This window comes from Miscanthus floridulus, chromosome 8, assembly GCF_019320115.1.
Source record: "Miscanthus floridulus cultivar M001 chromosome 8, ASM1932011v1, whole genome shotgun sequence".
NCBI lineage: Eukaryota > Viridiplantae > Streptophyta > Magnoliopsida > Poales > Poaceae > Miscanthus > Miscanthus floridulus.
Window position 1 is genome coordinate 133,998,215 of NC_089587.1, and position 8,238 is coordinate 134,006,452.

Genomic DNA, 8,238 nt, shown 5'->3' on the forward strand with positions numbered 1-8,238 from the left:
CTGGCATAGTGCCACCACCACCATCCTCCCTCTCGAATTTGCCCTAGCTTTGCTTTTGTGGTCTGTGCATACGTGGTCTTACAACCATGAAAGAATGGACTCTGAGAGGACTGTATTTCTGTAATTGATGTGCTATTTAAGCAAAGATGCAGTGTAGGATGGTGGTGTTGTGGCGAGTCAAGGCCATGGCAAGAGGTAGCAGTGTAGTGCTGAACCACTACAGTGAGGAAGACGATCGGGGCACCGTCTTCTTCTCCAGCGGGCTCGGGCGACTCCAGCGGGCTCTGCTCCTTCCCTCCCTCCTTTCCTTCCTCCTCCTCCTCTAGGGCATTGCGGTGGTTCATGGGTTGCCATAGAGTGGCAGCAGGGTGTAGGAAGGGTGCTAGGGCACCGAAGGTGCCTTCTTATAGGGAGGCCACAGCCATGATGAGCGGCGGATGGCGGGAAGGGCATAGGTGGTATGTGGAGGGCGGATATGGCCTCTAGGCTAGGGTTTTGGGAGCACAGGGTGATCGTACGAGCGCTGGCGCTCCCAATTTGAGCAGTGTCCTATCAAAAAGGTGGTCGTGGTGGTGTTAGCTGTCGGGGCCACAGTGGTGATGTCAGCGTGGTGCGGGCGCATGCTGGGGCGGGTTGGCAAGCCATGGATCATGGATGTGGTGTCCATCCGTGCGTTGGCGTCCAACGACTCGGGAACGGGCGATGGGGATGCAAGGCGAGGCCTTGGATGCCCGCACAGGTGAGTTGCTCTGCTCGGCGGGGGAAAAAGTAGAGGAACGGGAGAATGAGGGGGATGACTGGGGGGCTCCACCCATCAGCGACAGCGGGAGGCGTTGGGGTAGGCGTGTTGCAATGCGACGTGGGCATGGGTTGCTGCTGGGCCACACAAGCGCGTGTGCGAGCGCGGACGCGGTGTTGGGCCACGATGACTAGCTAGGCTATGTGGGCGAAGTAGGCCGGCGGGCAGTGCTGGCACGAGCTGGGCCGGCTACTGCTGTCGGGCTGCTTTTCCTCTTCTATTAATTTCCCCTTTTCTAATTCCTTTTCTGTTTCCTATACCCCTTCTATGCTATACCTTGGGCTCCTATGTGTGTATACATGTGTTGCCAAGCTTGTACACACCCTTATGGGGTCCTCTAGGGGTCTACTATGGTATTAGGGTTAAAGCCAAGGGATGGCAACACACACACAAGTTTGGTTAAAAGGTTTAATTGATTTTATTACATCACATAAAATCAAGAAAAAAGCAACTCACAAGTTGTTTAATATGTAAATGCTGATCCATGCTAACTTGGGATCTACTTGTGCAACTACAAGGTGGTTTCCTAGTATGCACACTCACCATGCATGGGTTTTGTTAGAAAAAAATTTAAGTTTAGATTTTTGGTTATTTGGAAAACCTGGGTTGTTATAGGAGGGGTATCATTGTTCCCTGCACACCGACATGACGCCACTCCACATGAAGAACATGGGGTCACATCCTCGAAGACCATCATGTCTTCACTGGAAGATCAACAAAGTCCTCAAGCACTCTTCACCCCCCAAGATATAAGGCAACATGGCCCAATCCCTCAAATTAAAGCTCTCAAGCTCTAAGGCCTAAACTTCACAAGGATGCACTATAGTGTCTATCCTAGCCTTGGATATGATCTTGAATGTCTTGGTAGGGTGGATGGAGTGTAGGGGCACTTGATTTATTTAACTTGTAATAGCCTTGAGGCACACCAGTACATTCAAGCGAGGCAACCTCATGTGTGTGTAGCTCTATCCCCCTCAAAGAGCCATTGCAAAAAAGTATACGAAAAAACTATGTGTTGTCGGATGATTCCCTAGGTGGTTCCGGATACTGCACATATCATCTGGTGGGGTATATTCCCTGGTCGATCGTTGGATCTTCACTCACTGATAGTAGGCCCTCTTCACCTGATGATCTGTTGCTTACCCTTTATTGTCCACCCATCTGGTGGGATATCAGACCGTTGGTCTTGACCATTGCCATGGCTCTGATCTTCACTGGATGATGTGCCAGGTTGCTATTGTGCTGCACCATATCATCCGGTGGCATTGATCTCTAGGTCTTCAACTATGCCAACTCTCGCTGATGAGTACCAGATGATCCATCAAGTGATTCTTCTTTTCGCTGTACCATCTGGTGGGCACTATGTTCTTGACTGACTTACTGGCCTCCACCGCATGATCTGACAGGTCTGATCAAGTGATCCGGTGAATGCTCCGTTGTTGAATCTTCATCATTTCTTCTCTATTTCAACTCATATCTTGATCAAAATTTAACCTTGCACCCTATGACCTATTATAACATATCTAACACATTTTTAGCATACATTTTAGTCATAGGCTTATATTGTCATCTCAATAGTAAAACTAAAAAAATATGATCATAGGTATGCAGTGGCGAAGCAACGTTGAAGCTAATGGGTGCGGATGCACCCACGAAAAAAATAAAATATCAATACCAGGATCAAATTTTGACTATAGTTGCAGTTTAAATATCCACACCTAGCAAGCCACTACTGGACGCAGGGTCTTTGCCGAGGGCCTGAAGCCCTCGGCAAAGGCTCTTCAGCCGTCGGCGAAGGATTTGCCGAGGGCAGCCCTCGGTGAAGAACCCTCGGGAAAAAAAACGTCGGCGAAGGAGTCTTTGCCGAGGGCCTTTTATCGGGCACTCGGCAAAGTATTTGCCGAGGGCTAACGGCGGCCCTCGGCAAAGTAAAGTAGCCGTTAGGTACGCGGTTATTTTCCACGGCGTCTTTGCCGAGGGCTGACATACAGGCCCTCGGCAAAGAGCTTTTTTTTTTGGAATTTATTTGCCGAGAGCTATACCGCAGGGCCCTCGGCAAAGACCTATTTTCTTTTTTTTTCTCAGAATTTCTTTGCCGAGAGCTATATCGAAGGCCCTCGGCAAAGACCTACGTTTTTATTTTTGTCTCGGAATTTCTTTACCGAGGGCTGTGTTCAAAACCCTCGGCAAAGACCTACTTTTTAATTTTTCCTGGGAATTTCTTTGCCGAGGGCTATGGTTAAGGCCCTCGGCAAAGACCTGTTTTTAATTTTTCCTGGGAATTTCTTTGCCGAGGGCTATGGTCAATGCCCTCGGCAAAGACCAGTGAAAATTTTCAACATTCCACCTGTTTCTTGCTTTCCATGCAGACAAAATATATATATATATATTCAACAGCAGAAATATCCCATAAATATCACAATCATCACATATATCTCACAAATATCACATATATCTCACAGATATCACATAGATCATCACATGTATCATCACAAGTCCAAATTCAACAATTCCATAAGTCCACAATCTAACTCAAGTGTCAAGTCCACAAGTTCAAATCCGACTGAGGCTGGCCAACCTCTCCAACCGTCTGGCCTCTGCGTCACCAACCTTCCCAACCGTCTGGCCTCTGCGTCGAGGGTGGTGTAACGAAGCCTCCAGAATCAGGTGACGCACGAGGGGGGTTATTGGAACCCGCCGACTGAGGCTGCACAAACAATTATATGCTTATGTGAGATTGCAGTAATTATTCTAGGACTAAAGTTTTAGTATTTAGACAGAAACCTATCAAATTTTTTATAGCTAGTGTTGTCTGGGTTTCTATGTCATACAAGCAAATCAGTAGCTAGTGTTCTCTGGGTTTCTATGTCACACAAGCGAGAAGTGAACTTTAACGCTTACAGGAGTAGCTGCAAACGCGTGCGGCACCTGAGGCGGAGGAGCTGACATCTGCACAGGCACACCCGTCTTCTGCCCAAGAGCTTGCATGATTTGCATCATTTCTGCAATCCTGACCTCCTGGGCCTCCCGAGCGGCCTGCTCAGCCTCCAGCCGAGCAGTGAGGGCCGTGATCTGCGCCGTCTTCTCGTTGTTCTGGGCCTGCAATATTGCACTCCAATATTTCAGTAATGCAAATCTAACTCAAGTGTGAGAATATTAATTTACGACAAGTAAAACAAGAATTACCTCGAGCGCATCGACCTGCTGCAGTGTCGGAGTAGGCCGTGAGCGTATGGGCTGGCTGGAACTCGTGCTCTGTGCTCGGAGCTGGCTCAGAGTGGGAACAGTGGTGGGGTCGATGGCGGCGTTCGCAATCCACGTCCGGCCGTGCTTCCTGCCGCCACCGAGCCTCATGATGGCCTCGGCATCAATGGGCTCGGTGCGGACGTCGTACTCTGGCCCGTGCCGCTGCTGTACCGCTGACGTGTACTCCTGGACTTTAGTGTACACGTTAGGGTCGGAGTATGCCTCGCGAGGGGCAGCCGGGTCCCAGGTGACGTCGCCGGCCACCCTGGTCTGGTGGGACATAGCCCACGCCGTGAACATCGAGACATCCTCGTCCAGGTGCGCAGCCTCCTGCGAGAAAGGCGGCAAGTGGTGAGCAATTAGGCATACGTTAAGCGTGAAACTAAATAGAAGAAAAATCACTTACATATGCCGATTTGAATCCGGGGAGACTCCTGCTACCTTGATGGTGAGTGGCAGTCTACGACAAAGATACAGGAGTAGAGGTTGTTTATACCTAAGGTGGCGGTGGAGACAGGGTAGCGGGGCAGTGGCGAGTCGGGGCAGTGGAGAGTCGCAGCGCCGACGAGGACGATCGACTACTCTGAAGCTCCTTTGACGTCCTCTGCTCTGCAAAAAAAAAAGGGTATAAGTTAAAAATTTTGGCAGAACCTCCCCTGTACGGGGAGGTTTCCAAAACCTGCAAAAAAAATCGGCTCGATGGCCAACACCCACATTCACGGCACAAAGGCCGACACATCAACAATGGGAGGCACGAAGGCCATCCACATCAAAAAACGGCGCGATGGCCGACAACCCATGGTTTTACCTTCTACTCGACCGAGGGACGGGGAAGTGAAGGTGACGGCAAGGTCGTCCAGACGAGGCCGTTATCCAGAACCACCTGCATTGCATGCCCAAGTAATTGCTTCAAAACATGACCCGCTTAGACAGTGAATAAAACAAGTGCAACTACAGAAAAGTACTGAACCAGTAAATCCTAAATTTTCCGGGCTGTAAGTAAGCACATTACACTTTTCTCTTCCTATAGGAGTTAATTCCATTCATACTTAATAGCGAGCATAAATGTTGTTATTCAGATTTTGCTAAGCTTTGTAGTAGAATCATTTCAAACGTCCCTTTACGGATCAGTTATGCAGAAATAATCATCAGTTCACTAGCAACAAAGACTAATCCATGCAAAAGCAATACAATGATGCTCAATAACAACATTTCAAGGTTTCAGGTCAAGATTGCGAAATCAAGGTGACTTTGTAAAGAAGAGACTGGGGAGGGAGCAGAGGCACCGAACCTTCCGGGCGACGACGGCGGAGGACGCGGCCGGGGCGGCGGCGGGCCGTGGGCAGGCGACGGGGCGAGACGACAGGAGAGGAGGAAACGGGGGGCGACGGGGGAGGGGCGGCGGCGGCCTGCGCGGCGGCGGCGGGCGAGCGCACGGCGGCCTGCGCGGCGGCGGCGTCCGCGTGGCGGCCGAGCGCGCCGTGGCGTGCGCGGCGGCGGCCTGCGCGGCGGCCTGCGCGGCGGCGGCGTCCGCGCGGCGGCCGAGCGCGCGGTGGCGTGCGCGGCGGCGGCGGCGGCGGACCAGCGGCGGCGGCGGCGGGCGAGTGGCGGCTCGGGCGGGCGCGGCTTGGGATAAGGCCGCCCGCCCGGCCGTTCCCTTTTTTATATGGGGTCCCCTCTTTGCCGAGGGCCTAGATCCAGAGCCCTCGGCAAAGATTTTTTTATTTTTTTTATTTAATTTCTTTGCCGAGGGCCAACATCCAAGGCCCTCGGCAAAGATGTTTTCTTTTTATTTCCGCCGGCGCCATCCCGTTCAAAATATTTGCCGAGGGCCTGTACAACGGGCCCTCGGCAAAGAGTTTTATTTTTTTATTTCCAAATTCTTTGCCGAGGGCCTAACGCCGAGCCCTCGGCAAAGGCTGACGGCCGGTGCCGCCGTCACGCTCGGCCGAGGTCGCCGAGAGGCGGTACTGTGCCGAGGGCCCGGCCCTCGACAAAGGTGGGCCTTTGCCGTGGGCCGTTGATTGCCGAGGGTCCGGCCCTCGGCGAACGAGCCGTTGCCGAGGGCTAAGCTTCGCCGAGGGCGGCCCTCGGCAAAGAAAGGATTTGCCGAGTGCCCGAAATCAGACCCTCGGCAAAGTCTTTTGCCCTCGGCAATGTTGCTGTTTCCAGTAGTGAGCGCACCTCCCCACCACCACCATCCTCCCTCTCGAATTTGCCCTAGCTTTGCTATTGTGGTCTGTGCATACGTGGTCTTACAACCGTGAAAGAATGGACTCTGAGAGGACTGTATTTCTGTAATTGATGTGCTATTTAAGCAAAGATGCAGTGTCTTTGCCGCCTAATTGCATGCACTTTCCTTCACCCCGACCTCGATGTCCGTATCAGCAGGAAGTTGGTGATCTTCACTGACTCCGCTATGGCTCCATTTCATCCCACGTGCCCATGGGCTCTCATCCAATCCATGACCCAAACGCTACTGCATTATGATCCAATGTTATGGACTATTTTTAACTTGTGGACTCTACATATATCCACGTTGAGGCATCCTGTTTCCTTAACTTAAAATCATTTTTCTTATATAAATAAATATTCAAACAGTTTACGGTAAGCGTACTGTAGTACCTTGCATGTTAGTAATAATTTAACCTTTCTTGCTATTATATACTGTTGTGAACTATATATCCGTTCTTTAGATCGTATATATACTCCTGACTTTGTTAACAATATCAAGAAAAAAATAATTATATGACTCCCATTACAAGACCGATAGGTAACTTATATGTGTACTTCGAGAAGCAAACAGAAGTTGATAATCAGCAATAATGAGGTATTTGGGAATTCCATTGAAAAACAATTCACGGATTGCAGTGTGCTAATGAATGAGTTACTCATAATGTTTTTAGCACATTCCCTGGCTACTCTGTTGTTCCAAGATCCAAGACATCTATCTTCTATTTAATCCACTGATTAGCACGATAGAAAAAGTAATTATCGCAGATATCTTGATCGATACAAAGAAAGAGATCAGCATTTTGTTACAAGCCTTCCTCCGCATAGCTAAAGTTCTATCTGGCTTCTGTTCATGAAAAGCTCAAATTGAGATTAAATTCATCTGATGTACAGGTCTGATGATTTTCGAAATAATTTGCACTTTAAGAGCATGCAACTTCAGCTACTAAACAATTTTATAGCATGTGACATGGTTCAAACCAAAGAACTTATCAGAAGTTCACCGCTTAACTCCAACTTACTCGCATAAGTGTGTTGTCTTTGCTTGAGAAACTGCAATATTTTATACATTCTCTTACACATCATCATTTTTAGCTCTCTGTGTTAATACTGATGCTTATACTTAAATTTATCTATCCTGCTAGGTGGCCTGCAGCAACATGCGGGGTTTTAGCTAGTATGTTGAAACACTGACACGCATGTATTGATGGGGTAGAGATAGTGGTGAATAAAGTCCAAGTGAAAAACTAGAAAAAATATTACATTTACCACAAATGTTATAATATAATGCTGCCATGCGGTCATTGGCCAATAGAACTAACAACCCTATATATGCACTGCCTATGATTAATGTGAATTAAAAAATTATAACATAATTTCTCCAAATATCAATTCACACATGTGTTCATTGTATTTGCTAGATAACACAGTTACACTACCCGCAAAAGAAAATATAACACGGTTACACTGATCAAAAATTATTTTTAGATTTACTATGTTTACTAGAAGCATATTTGAGATTTAGGTTGTGTTTAATTTACCTTCTAGAAAGTGCTTCTGCTGACAAAAAGTATAATACCAACCAAACTGGTAAAATCTGAGCTGCTTTCGCTAGTACAATTTTCGCAGCACCTTGAACCCTACTTATAGCTTTTGGATTTCTGCTTTTCCAATATGGTAGAAATAGAGAGATGCTCTTTAAAGGAGATAAAGGGATAGGGGGTAGGTCTCATATTGTTTCAACCAAACAGCTATAACTTTTTCACAACACACATATTTTCCACAGCTCATAGTAGCTTTTTCATAGCTCATAGCTGAACCAAAGAGGCTCTTACTCTTTTTTCCATGACTATGATGATAGCACACTCAAATAAATATAAGAAATAATAAATGTTATTTAAAACATGTTTCCTATATTAAAATTGGATAAATATATGGGGATAGGTACTGACATAAAGAAA

General features: G+C 47.9%; 1 long non-coding RNA gene across 1 annotated transcript; it reads right to left on the reverse strand.

Moving 5' to 3' along the window:
* Window positions 1-4,552: 4,552 nt before the first annotated feature.
* On the reverse strand, window positions 4,553-5,447 carry LOC136475334 (uncharacterized). Its single transcript, XR_010763156.1, has 3 exons — window positions 5,337-5,447; window positions 4,854-4,928; window positions 4,553-4,654 (listed from the first exon to the last, which is right to left on the reverse strand). It is a non-coding gene; the product is annotated as an uncharacterized lncRNA (long non-coding RNA).
* Window positions 5,448-8,238: the final 2,791 nt, after the last annotated feature.